General features: G+C 46.7%; 1 protein-coding gene across 2 annotated transcripts in view; it reads right to left on the bottom strand.

Moving 5' to 3' along the window:
- Positions 1-11,917, bottom strand: part of SLC20A1 (solute carrier family 20 member 1) — a 131,905-nt gene extending 119,988 nt beyond the window's left edge. The window contains exon 1 of one of the 2 annotated variants that reach the window (XM_030201711.1): positions 11,894-11,917. The gene's annotated coding sequence lies outside the window, so the exon portion shown is untranslated. Of the gene's footprint in view, positions 1-10,534; positions 10,946-11,893 lie in introns of those variants that run through there. The other variant, XM_030201710.1, reaches the window with a different exon arrangement.
- Between the last annotated feature and the right edge of the window lie 875 nt (positions 11,918-12,792).

Below are 12,792 nucleotides of genomic sequence, written 5' to 3'. Positions count from 1 at the left end.
ACGCGCTAGCACTTGTGCTCCAAAACGCGCATCCCTCCTAGCAGCCACATCCAGCCTGTAATGTCGGGCAAAAGAGAGCTTAGAAGCCCATGTTGCTGCACTGCATATCTCTTGACGAGAGAGTGCTCCAGTTTCAGCCCAAGAGGAAGAAATCGCTCTGGTAGAATGCGCCTTAAAGGCTACAGGCGGAGACCGGCCGGCAAGCAGATAAGCTGAAAAGATAGTTTCTTTGAGCCAGCGGGCAATAGTGGCTTTAGACGCTGGAGACCCTCTGCGATGACCTGATAGCAAAACAAACAGATGATCATAGATCCTGAAAGAGATAGTAACTCGCAAATACTGCAGCAGAGTCCTGCGCACAACAGGTGCAACTGCCCTGCCCAAAAGATTCTGGAAACTCCTCCTTATCAAAGGAGGGCAAGAAAATAGGCTGGTTTAGGTGAAACGCTGAAACCACCTTAGGCATGAAGGAAGGCACGGTCTGAACCGTAACCCCGGACTCTGAGAATTGCAGAAATGGGTCTCTACAGGACAGCGCCTGGAGCTCTGACACCCATCTCGCCGAAGATGGCCAAAAAAGCAAGGCCCGGACCTGGAAATATTTTCCCAACACATCAAACTCAAACTCCTGGGGCAGGGGCCAAATTGTATGTGCAAGTACGCTTCTTTCAGAAACTCTCCTGGCTGTACCGCAGCAATGACGGAGCGCAGGGTTTCCATGTGGAAATGCCACACTCTCAGGGACTTAATTGTTTTAAGTCCAGAATAGGGCGAAAAGACCCACCTTTTTGCGGCACCACAAAGTAGATGGAGTATCGGCCGTAGCCGTGTTCAGCAGGCGGTACCGGGGACACGGCCCCTAACTGAATCAGACCTTGCAAAGTCTCCTCTACCGCCGCCCGTTTGGCAGCAGAACCACATCGGGACTCCACAAACAAGTCTCTTACTGGGGCGTTGAATTCTATTCTGTAGCCATCTCTGATCAGGTCCAGAACCCACTGATCTGAGGAAATATTGGCTCACTCCTCGGCAAAGAGAGAAAGACGTCCTCCGATGACAGGAAGCGAGGAGGGGGCCGGTGCACCCATCATTGAGAGGGTCGTCCCTGAACTCCAGGCCTAGAGCCGGTGGCTGCAGAACGCTTGTCCGAGCGAAAGGAGCTCCTCTGCTGAAAAACGGGCATGAGAAGTGAACCCAGCAGAACGCCCTGGGCGATACCTTCTAGCTTCACGGAAGCGAGGTCTATAAGAGGAGTGGACCACCTGGCCCTTGGAGGAAGGCCTCGGCCTATCTTCGGGCAAGCGCTGGGGTTTAGGATCTCCCAGGCCTTTAACAATTTTTTTTCCAACTCCTCACCAAATAGGAGAAGACCTTGAAAGGGCAACTTCACCAACCTTTGCTTAGAGGCCATGTCCGCTGCCCAATGTCGTAGCGAAATAAGACAGCGAGCCGCCACTGCTACTGCCATTTGTTTATCCGAAGCTCTGACAATATCATAAAGGGCATCAGCCAAAAAGAACAAGGCAGACTCCAGCCGCGGAGCCACATCCGAGAAGGGCTCCGCGCCATCTCCGGGCTGTTCCGCTGCCTGTTGCAACCATGCCAGGCAGGCTCTAGCAGCATAACGACTGCATGCAGACGCCCGAACAGTAAGACCTGCAATTTCAAAGGACCGTTTAAGTGCTGCTTCCAGCCTACAGTCTTGTATATCCTTCAGGGCAACTCCTCCTTCCACAGGGAGGCTAGTTCTCTTTGTCACCGCAGTGACTAGGGCATCTACTTTAGGCCTTGCAAAGCGAGCCAAATGCTCCTCACGCAGAGGGTATAATTGCCCCATAGCCCTGGAAACTTTCAAAGGTCCCTCGGGGTCAGCCCACTGAGCGGAAATAAGCTCTTGGATGGAGACATGCAAAGGAAAGGCTCGAGCAGGCTTTTTGGTACTAGCCATCCTAGGATTCACAGAGGAGGCCGTGCCACTGTCAGGCTCTTCAATAGAAAGGGCCTGTAGGGCATCTGAAATAAGCGCTGGCAGCTCATCACGGTGGAAAATCCTCCCCGCGGAGGGATCATCCAGATCCTGTGGTAATTCTGCACCTGACTCTGGCTCCTCAGACCACGAAGGCCTGCCAGAACTCTCCGAATCCTCACAGCCCGACCACAGGGGTGGGGGGAAGAAGGTGCACCACAATCTGAAAGGGAATTAGCCCTTCTGCGCTTTTCTTTATGCCAATTATCAGGGAAAATAGCCTCAGCGGGCAGTCCCAGGCCAGAATCCACCGGGGGGGGGTACAATAGAAAGGGCCTCAGTCGACCCTTGAGGGAGAGCTCTTTTCAGCATGTATGCTTTATGCAATAACAACAAAATCAGGGGAGAAAAACTCACCCTGGGCACCCAGATCCCGTCCGGGGCTAGCAGCTCCCTGAATAGCCTCAATTCGAGGTCCCCCCCCCCCCCCCCCCCAGGGCTCTCCGTCTCTACGGAGGCCACGCCATGCGGAAAATTCAAAATGGCGTCCGCTGCCAGCTCTGGGCGGGAACAATCATCGCTCGCCATGCTCGGGCCGGCTCTTACACCTGTACAGCATGATTTACAGAGCCCCGCTGCTGATTTGCGCTTGCCACACCAGGAACAGCACTTTACATTCTCTGCAGCCATCGCCGAAAACAGCGGGAAAATTCAAAATGGCGTTTTGGCGCCAAAAACGCCCCGATCGCGGGCCCACCCCGGAGGAGTTAGAAAACACTCTTACCTCACCGGACCAAGAATCACAGCTCCGGTCCCATAGAAGAATCAAAGGAAAACCTCTGTTCCATTTTTTTTTTTTTTTTTAACGCTGTGAGGAAAGCAGAGGTAATAAGAACTCCGGAGGCTCAGATGAGTGGGAAAGGCAGGGAAAGGCAAATCAATGTGCCTGCATCCACTAAGTGGTAAAGGACAGGGAAAAGCAAGCTAATATCTCCACATCCACGGGGGCATGGGTAAGGCAGGGAAAGGGCTAATCTATGTGCCTTCAAAGTGAAGCTGCTATAGCCTCTAACACCCCGGCTAACAACTGGCAAGCCAGGAGCCACCCCCAGGCAGATTTTTGATGGAGCTTGAAGAAGCTGCAGCCACCCTGCTTGGGGAGATAGAGAATACTGAAGAGGCAGTGGAGCTGGCTGGCCATGAGGCACTGTGAAAAGTTGAGTGCTCTCTATCTCCCCCTGCTGGTTGATGGACACAACCCATACGTAATGGCTTCATCTGCTTGATGACAAGGAAGCACAAAATTCCAAAAAGAAGTCTGACAGGCACAGCAAATTCTAGCCTGTAGCCACCTCTGATGAGATCTAAAACCCACAGGTCCGAAGTAATTTTGGCCCACTCTTCGAAAAAGAGGGTTAGACAACCTCCTATGGGAATCCTCGAAGAGTGGACCCACATCACATCATTGGGCAGGACGTCCTGAAGGCTGAGATCTGGCTCCAGATGCAGATACTCGCTTGTCATTGCAAAAGGAGGATTTCTGCTGGTATCTCGGACGCTGAAAGAAAGTATTACATCCCGGACGATACCGGCAGATATCACGAAAACGAGGCCTAGGGAAGACAAGCTCTGGCTGCATAGGAGGTGCAGATAGAAGCTTGTAATGCCAATGCCGCGACCTCAAAGGAACACCTCGAGACGTCTATCCTGCATGTCCTTAAGCGCCACTGCTCCTTTCACCGGAAGCGTGGTTTTCTTAGTGACGGCAGCGACTAAAGCGTCTACGTTGAGCAAAGCGAAGGAGTCTAGAGTAGAAGCGGCCACAGGATAGAGCCGCGCCATAGCCCTTGAAACTTTCAAGGCACTCTCAGGATCAGCCCACTGAGCAGAGATTAACTCTTGAATGGATTCGTGCATGGGAAAAGCCTTAGAAGGCTTCCGCGTGCTTCCATCTTAACATTGAGAGAAGTTGCAGATTGCTCCTCTGGATCAGCAAGATTCAGAGCTGCTAAAGCTTCAGAAATTAAAGTAGGGAGCTCATCACGGTGAAAAATCTGAACTGCAGAGGGATCATTTAGTTCCCCTGGTAAAAGACCTCCATCTTCAAATTCTTCAGCTTTAGAAGGTTGTGTAGACACCCTAGACCCTGCAAATAAGTATGAAGGGGGAGAATGAGGTGCCATAGACCCTTTGTCTGGCAAGGCAGCTAGACGCCTGCGTTTCACAGCTGGGTCCTCTACTAAAAGAGAAGGTCCTAATTCAGGCTGACTAGCAGGCACAGCCCTGCCTTCTAAGACTGATTGAGGGAAGGGAGGAGGACTAGAAGTAAATCCAATAAATAAGCTTGATGAGTAAGTAATATAAAATCCATGGGAAAAATCTGCGCCTGACATGGACATGTTAGCACACTCCACAACAGGGCTAGAGGCTGCCCCCGCGATGCTAGCACTTGCGCCTGAAACAGAAAAATGGCAGGAACGTTCCTAAGAGGAAAAAGACATGGGCTCACTAACCTGGTCAGGAGTTGCCATAACACTGCCAAGAGCACTCTCCGCCGCACAGGAAGTGTCCCCCTCAAACTCCCTTTGACCGTCGATACCGGAAAGCACGTCGGAACAGCGAGCTACACAGACACCCACTGCGGAGTGCCGGGAGCTGCAACAGGAACATCGTTTGACCACTTCCGCCGCCATCATACGATTCGGACCACCGGGCTCAAAGGCACAGAAATAAATTACTCACCGGAGCAGCCTGAAATCAGGAAAGGCGGCGGTAGCTCTCAGAGGGAGCCCAGAAGGGAACTCCCCCCCCCCCCCCCATAACTCGAGTGCTAGAGACTTCCTTTAATCTGACAGCTTGTCTACTTTTTTGTTTGTTTGTTTTGCCAGCTGCAAGCTGCACCGTTGTGAGTTTTCTTTTTTTTTTTTTTAAGCAGCTAGGAAAGGGAGCTCACAGAGAGCAGAGGGATAACTGGGTAGGACAGGGACCTGCAAAACAAATATGTCTCAGACGCCCCCAAGCTCTACTGGCAGAAAGCCCATGAGCCCCCCCCCCCCCCCCCCCCAAGAATCCAGGAGATGGAAGGAATCCGCCCACCACCTGCTGGAGATAGAGATATACTGAGACAAGGAGCTGGACGTCCAGGATCACTGCGTGTTCTTCAGTGTGCGCTATCTCCACCTGCTGGTAGGTGGATGCAACCCACCACCAGCTCCTGGATTCATCTGCTGCTGAGGCTAAGGAATATGAATTTTGTGTGAATTTTGGTTGCAGGAAGATAGGTAGATACAGAAAAAATTAAAAAGCATTAGGTGAAAAACAGCAGTACACAGGATTTGTAACTTACATTGTAGTCCTTCCTTCACATGACTTGACACTGAGAAATCATACTATATTGACTATAGCATACTTAGGTTTAAGGATAGTACAGCTCACACTGAATCTGCAGTAGTTTTCAAATTAATCCAATCTAGACCTTTCATCCAGCTAGGCCAAAAAATTGTAAAGTCCACCAGAAAAACAAATGCTCTCCAAAATCTAAATCAATATCCTATTACTGCTTTCCTACACATGCAATGTAGAAATAGAATTAACGATGATTTAACCATTACTCAACGAAAGGAAAAAAAAAAAGTCACTTACTGGTCACCACTCACCCCGTTTGGAAAATCCTGTCCTAAAAAAAGGGTTAAAAAAAAAAAAAAAAGAGCAGTGGAGTGCCTCATATGTCAGTGCTGAGACCGATTCTGTTTAATATATTTGTGAGAGACGTTGTTGAAGGACTAGAAGGAAAAGTTTGCCTTTTTGCAGATGATGCAGTTAGCCAATAGAGTGGATACCATGAGAAGGGATCTCCAAACATTAAAATGATCAAGGGTCTAGAAATTAAAATGTAATGCCAAGAAGTGCAGAGCGATGTATTTGGGGTGCAGAAATCCAAAACAGATATACCGGATAGGAGGGGAGAGGGTGCTTGGGGTGATGGTGTCCGAGGATCTGAAGGTGATGAAACAATGTGACAAGGCAGTGGCTGTTGCCAAAAGAATTCTAGACTGCATAGAGTGGTATAACCAGAAGAAAAGAGGTGCTGATGCCCCTGTTCAAATCGTTGGTGAGGCCCCACTTAGAGTATTGTGTTCTGTTTTGGAGGCTGTATGTTGCTAAGGATGTAAAAAGACTCTGAAGCGGTTTAGAGAAAAGCAACAGAAATTGTATGGAATTTGTGCTGCAGGAGAGACTTACAGACCTGAACATATATACCCTGGAGGAAGAGAGAAACAGGGGCAATACATAATAGACATACTAATATTTGAAAGGTATTAATCCACAAATAAAACTTTTCCAGAGGGGAAGGCACTAGAACAAGAGGACATGAACCGAGGTTGAAAGGGGGCAGACTCAGGAATAATGTCAGGAAGTATTTTTTTCAGTGAGTGTGGTAGATACCTGGAATGCCTTCCCGCGGGAGGTGGTGGAGATGAAAAAAGTAACAGAAAAGCCAGTACTGGGCAGACTTCTATGGCCTGTGCTCTGATCATGGTTAGACAGATTCAGTTTCAGAAGTTGGAGAACAAAGGCCAGCGCTGGGCAGACTTCTAAAATACTACTACTACTTGATGTGCCCTGATCGTGGCTGAACAGATTTGGATGGGATGAAGTGGGGCTGTTCAGGGGCTTTGACGTTAACTTCAGAAATTTTTGAAGAAAGACAGTGCTGAGCAGACTTCTATGGTATATGCCCTGAAAATGGCAAGAATAAATCAAGACCAGATATACTTAGGAAGTATCACAAACCATATAATAAGTATCATGTTGGGTAGAATGGATGGACTGTACTGTGAATTTTAATTTTGCATGTCAAGAGAAAAAAAAAACGGTTGACAACCACCGCTTTAATCGGTTGTGTTGTCTTACATGTTTGGGAGACAGTCCTTTTCTATCAGGTTCAATACCATCGCAGGAAATGCGAAAGATCCCTTGGAACGAGATACGAGAAATAAAAGTTGCCTACCTGTAACAGTAGTTCTCCATGGACAGATGATCTTGCAACCACACAAATGAAATGACTCTCCCGTGATGTCACTGACCCGGACCAATACCAAAGCATTAAGCTTAAAAAGCTACTGCAATGTGCGCGCGTGCAGATTCCCGCTCTAGTCCACACTATATACCATCAGGCAAGAACTGCCCCTTTTCGGTTTGATATAATAGCTATCGGCAACTTAAGGGGAAATGGGACTTGATATACTGCCTTTCTGAGGTTTTTGAAACTACGTTCAAAGCGGTTTACATATATTCAGGTACTTATTTTGTACCAGGGGCAATGGAGGGTTAAGTGACTTGCCCAGAGTCACAAGGAGCTGCAGTGGGAATCGAACTCAGTTCCCCAGGATCAAAATCCACTGCACTAACCACTGCGCTACTCCTCCAGTGAGGGTTGGGAAGGATTGTGTGGCTGCAAGATCATCTGTCCAAGGAGAACTACCGTTACACGTAGGCAACTTCTATTTCTCCCTGGACAGAGTATCTTGCAGCCACACAAATGAAGACTCCCAAGCTACACAGGTAACAGATTAAGAAACATACATATGTCTCTAGAAAAAATAACTGGTACCTGTGTGAGGAGGAGGTGATAGTTGACACCTCAGAGTATAGAAGGACAGCATGACCAAAAACTGCATCAGTAGATGAAGTATCGATGCAATAATGTTTCATAAAAGTGTGCACCATTGACCACATAGCTGCTCTACAAATGTCTTGTAAGGAAGTTCTTTGCAAGTGAGACCTTGTGGCCGCCATGGCCCTGAGATTATGAGCTGTGACATGAGGAATTTGAGGGATTAGATGGCTGTGTAAGTTGGTAACATACGGTGATACACTTTGCAATCCACCGAGCTAGAGTTCCTTTCATCACTGGTTGCAGTTGAAGAGTAGACCGAAGTGAAAGAAATAATTGAGAAGGTCTATTGGACTTGGTTCTATCCAGATAAATGGTTAGAGCCCTCAGACAGTCCAGAGTATGAAACCTCTTATGATCCTCAGAATCATGTGAGGATAAAAAGTTGGAAGTACTATTACTTGATTTACGTGAGAAGATGAGACTACCTTAGGCAAGAACTTCGGGTGAGTGCGAAGCACGGCCTTATCATGGAGTAACTGAGTATACGGTGGATAGTGGACGAGAGCCTGGATCTCACCAATACGGCGTGCTGAAGTCAAAGTTACTTAAAAACAGTGTTTTCCAAGTAAGATATCTGAGTTCCGTGTTGTGAAGTGGCTCGAAAGGAGAAGTCATAAGCACATTCAGCACTAAATTAAGGTCCCATGCTGGAGTTGGTGGATAGTTGGTGGAACAATGGGAGGGTAAAAGTGCATGAAACCTTTAAGGAATCTTTTTGAAACAGGATGTTGCATGAGGGTCAAATCGTCCACCGGGTCATGGAACACAGAGAGCTGACAAATTAAGTCTTATCGACAAGTATGATAACCCTGATTTCGAAAGATGGAGAAGATAATCTAAGACACGAGATAGAGCAGTGTCAGGATGGAGACGATAACGGAAACACCAGCTAGAGAAATGCTTCCATTTTGCTGTTTAAGATTTCAGAGTGAAGTCTTTTCTAGAGGTTGCAAGCGACGTGACCACATCACACCATTTTTGCAAAAACTTCATTGGCTACCAGTACAATGCAGGGCACAATTTAAAACTATGTCTCATCTTCAAAGCCCTGAAAAGAAATGGCCCAGAGTATCTGAAGAATAGGATGATCCTCTACATACAGCCAAGAACACTAAGGTCCTCCCAAGGACTTTCACTAACACCCTCTCCAAAAGACATTACACGATGTGATAGCCGCAAGCAAGACTTCTCCGGAGTAGCCCCCACTCTCTGGAATGCATTGCCTGAAAGGCTCCGCTTAACACAAGACTACCTCTACTTCAGGAAGCAGGTGAAAGCTTGGCTCTTCAACCAAGCCTTTAATGAAAGAAGTAACTAACTTGTTAGTCTCGCACACACACAAGGATTGCCTCGGGCTGCACATACTGCAGCGGGACATATTTATCCACGCCTACCCTAGCTGAGAATATTTAATCATCTCACTGACCTCATGTGCAACTTTCTTCAAATCAATCACCTTACTTTCTAATTCTTCCTACTTTCTTACTCATCTATATGTTACAACTTTGCCTTACCCTTCACTACCAATTATAATGTTCTAGTACATATTGTGTTGTCATTGCAAGTAGTATACCATGCCATACTTTGTATTGTTCTAATATTTTTACTGCTCTAATTGCCTATTGCTCATGTTTGATCTACTGTACACCTTGAGTGAATTCCTTCAAAAAGGCGATAAATCCTAATAAAGAAAGAAACTGAAAAGGGGTGGGGGGTGGCTCTTGCCTGATGGTATATAGTGTGCACTAAAACGGTAATCTACATGCGCGCATATTGCGATAGCTTTTTCAGTTTAATGCTTTGGTATTGGTGCGGGTCAGTGACGTCACGGGAGTCACTTTATTTGTGTGGCTAAGATACTCTGTATAGGGAGAACATAACAATCGTTTGGAATGGATTTGCCGGGAATGTGTGATGACCCAGACTAGACATCGTCAAACTGGAGGCTGGGCTGGGGTCAACGGATATTAGTTAAACTTTGCATAATTGCATTGCCCTTAGTTAGATTGATTTATCCGGGCTTTCACTGGAGGCTGGGCTGGGGTCAACGGATATTAGTTAAACTTTGCATTGCCCTTAGATACATTGATTTATCCAGGCTTTCACTAACAAACAGCGGACTTGCGCTTGGATAGCTGCCTATCATCAGCATCCGCCAGTCACTGCTGTAAAGCAATATTCTGTCCTGTACTTATTTCTTCCAGCCAAATATATTCTTATACATTTAGCTAACCATCCTCGTGTCTATCTGCAAATTAAGAGCAACAAATTACGGCTACCCTTACTTCCTACAAGTAGAAAGGAGGAATCAATTCTGAATATTTTCTATTAAGAAATAAATTATTAAAACAGTTTATATCTTGCTTGTGTTGACACTTATGCAACAGAAGTGACCCATTTTCTCTCACCTCTATATGAAGAGTGGTGTGTATATATGCAAAAAGCAGATATGACTCGTTACAGCAACCACTTTTTTTTTCATATAAAAGAAACGAAGAGTCTACATAAAAATCAACTTTTCAAACTACCACAAGGCATAATCAATAATTCGCCGTTTAGTTTATTCATTTTACAATTAAACCTAGCTTACCTAAAGATAAAATTAGACCATAAATAGGAACGGTCCACGTGGGAAGGAAACAAAAATCGCAGAGGCGCCGACATTCTTAGCGCCCAGTGCTTAGTTTTATATAGACAAGACTAATTACCATATCCTATGTACACACAAGAATTTGTTTACAACCCCCCCCCCCCCCAAAAAAAAAAAAATACACAAGACGAAAAACGCTGAAGCGAAACCAGAGAATATCCGCAAGTATCGTGCTTTTTTTTCTTAACAACACGACGCGCTAAACTGCTTTGAAATAATCTCAAAATATTTCACTTACCAAATATTCAATGAAAGTCAGTATAACCCGTCTCTCACCACACACACTTGCCGTCGTCAATAAACCGGATCCGGCTAGAAATTAAATAATTAAAATAAAAAAAAAGGCGCGCGCGGGCGAAGTCGCCGGAAAAAAACGGACAGCGCGCGCGCCCGCGCACACTCCAACAGAGGGGGAAACAGCGAAAAACACTAAATTAATCACCCTTAAACATCGCTATTACTAGTAATATAGCTACCTTACTTACAAAAATGTAAAAAATAAAAATAATACAAAATTTCCCGTTCTTGAATTAAAAATTTAAAAAACGTTAAACGAAGTGCCTAATTTCACGATTTTATTCTTAACCCTGACAGAAGACTATTATAGAAAATAAAAGCGCACGCGCAGCGGAAACCATGATCTGAGAAAAAAAAGCTGCTGCTGCTGGCTTATATTAGTTTCAACACCACGTGACAGTTCTGCAATCAGAAAGAGGATGGTCTCGCCAGACTGGGAGTGGGATTCAGGTCAACCTTTGGACCTTTGTCTATGTGCAGCTAATTAGAAAACGTCTTTTTTTTCTATTTACTTCCTTTGTATCCTTTTTAGAAGAAAAAGATAAGCCGCTTTAAAATAAGAAAGCGCAATGCACAAATTGTATATCATTTCAGATATGCGTGTGCATCATATACTTTTTATTTGATTTACTGGGTGGGGGAAAGCTTACGCTTCCACAGACCCAGACCCTTCTAGGTTCCCAACCCCCATCTTTTGTCCCTTTGCCTCCTCCACGCCGTTGCAGCGTGATTACGCATTGATTGGCTAGAAATGGGATCCATCCGGTAGCTATCTTTCTTTGCCTTCAAAATTCGTCAATGGGTGGCTGGTTGGTTCTGGTACCGCCTACCTGCATCTCCCACGTGAGGCTGCGGCTGTGGTTCCGGCTCAAGGTGGGGAATGGAGGGAGGGGGGAGCTGGTTTGTTTATTCCTGTGTGTCGATGAATTGGTTGCTAAAAAACATTTTTCCAAACCGCCTCTAGCTGGCCTCTGTGACCTCAGCCTTTGCAGCAGCATCGCACATCCTGTGTATGTAAGAGCCAGCTGTGTGCACAAAGTTGCACTGCTGTGCATGTTTGTCGTCGTTTTAGTAAGAGACAATTGTTAGCTTTAAAACTATAGTATCGACTTTGCATTGGGCATATTACATGAAACGTTCACACACATAAGTGTGTGAGACAGTGTCCTCACTGTGCATGCACAGGTGCTCCACCCCCCCCCCACGCACACACAGAGTTTAACATGGGACGAGCAGTCTATCGTTTTCAGAAGAGCAGAGAAGTTGCTTGTTTTCATCTTTCAGTGCTTCAAACGTTTACCTTTTTGGTGCCTTCTCTTGTGATATTTTTGTGTTAATTTGTTCAATTTATTCATGTTTTCAATTATTTTTCATTTTTCTGCCTTTGTGGCCTGTGGGCCCTTCTTTTGCCCAGAAAATATCAACCAATTTCACGTTGACTACTCGAGCTCCCTTGACCATAAAACCATTTGACATAGCGTCTGACATTTGTCAACAAGGGTATCGAGTGGCTTTAAGAAGTGTTCTCAATGCAATAGGATTATTTCAGGCACAGACCCCGATAACTGGTGTGTTCAGTGCTTGGGTCCAGAGCACTGGGATATGCAATGTAGCCTCTGCCCACATATGCAAGCAAGGACCTGTAAAGCCTGCAGAGTCTAGTGTGAAAAAGATAATAGCCATATTGGGTCACCCCAAAGGTCCATCTACCCCAGTATCCTGTTTCCAACAGTGGCCAATCCAGGTCACAGGTAACTGGCAGAAGCCAGTGCTGTGTGCATTGAGGGACCTACAGCCTAAGAAGCATCACTATCGTTCTCCCTCCAGGCCCTCTGCCCACACCTCCCCTCAGTGTTGCCAGGTGGAAAATTTTTTTCCCACCCAATCTGGCATAAAACCCGCCCAAAACCCGCCCAAACTCAAACCCCGCCCCTGACACCCCACCCCGCCTCCGCTGTCATCAACCCCGCCTCCGCCGTCACCGGCCCCGCCTCCCACGTCACTAACCCCGCCCAAAACGTCACTAACCCCGCCCAAACACGTCACTAACCCCGCCCCCCCGCGGCCGAAAAAGCCGCCCAAAAAACCGCCCTGAAGCCCAAAAAGCAGCCCAAAAAACCGCAACCCGCCGCGGGCAAATATTTCCCGCGGCGGGTTGTGGAAAACCGCCCAATTGGGCGGGAAAACCGCCCATCTGGC

Source organism: Microcaecilia unicolor, chromosome 4 (assembly GCF_901765095.1).
Source record: "Microcaecilia unicolor chromosome 4, aMicUni1.1, whole genome shotgun sequence".
NCBI classification, from domain to species: domain Eukaryota; kingdom Metazoa; phylum Chordata; class Amphibia; order Gymnophiona; family Siphonopidae; genus Microcaecilia; species Microcaecilia unicolor.
This window is presented reverse-complemented; position numbering and strand designations above follow the sequence as displayed.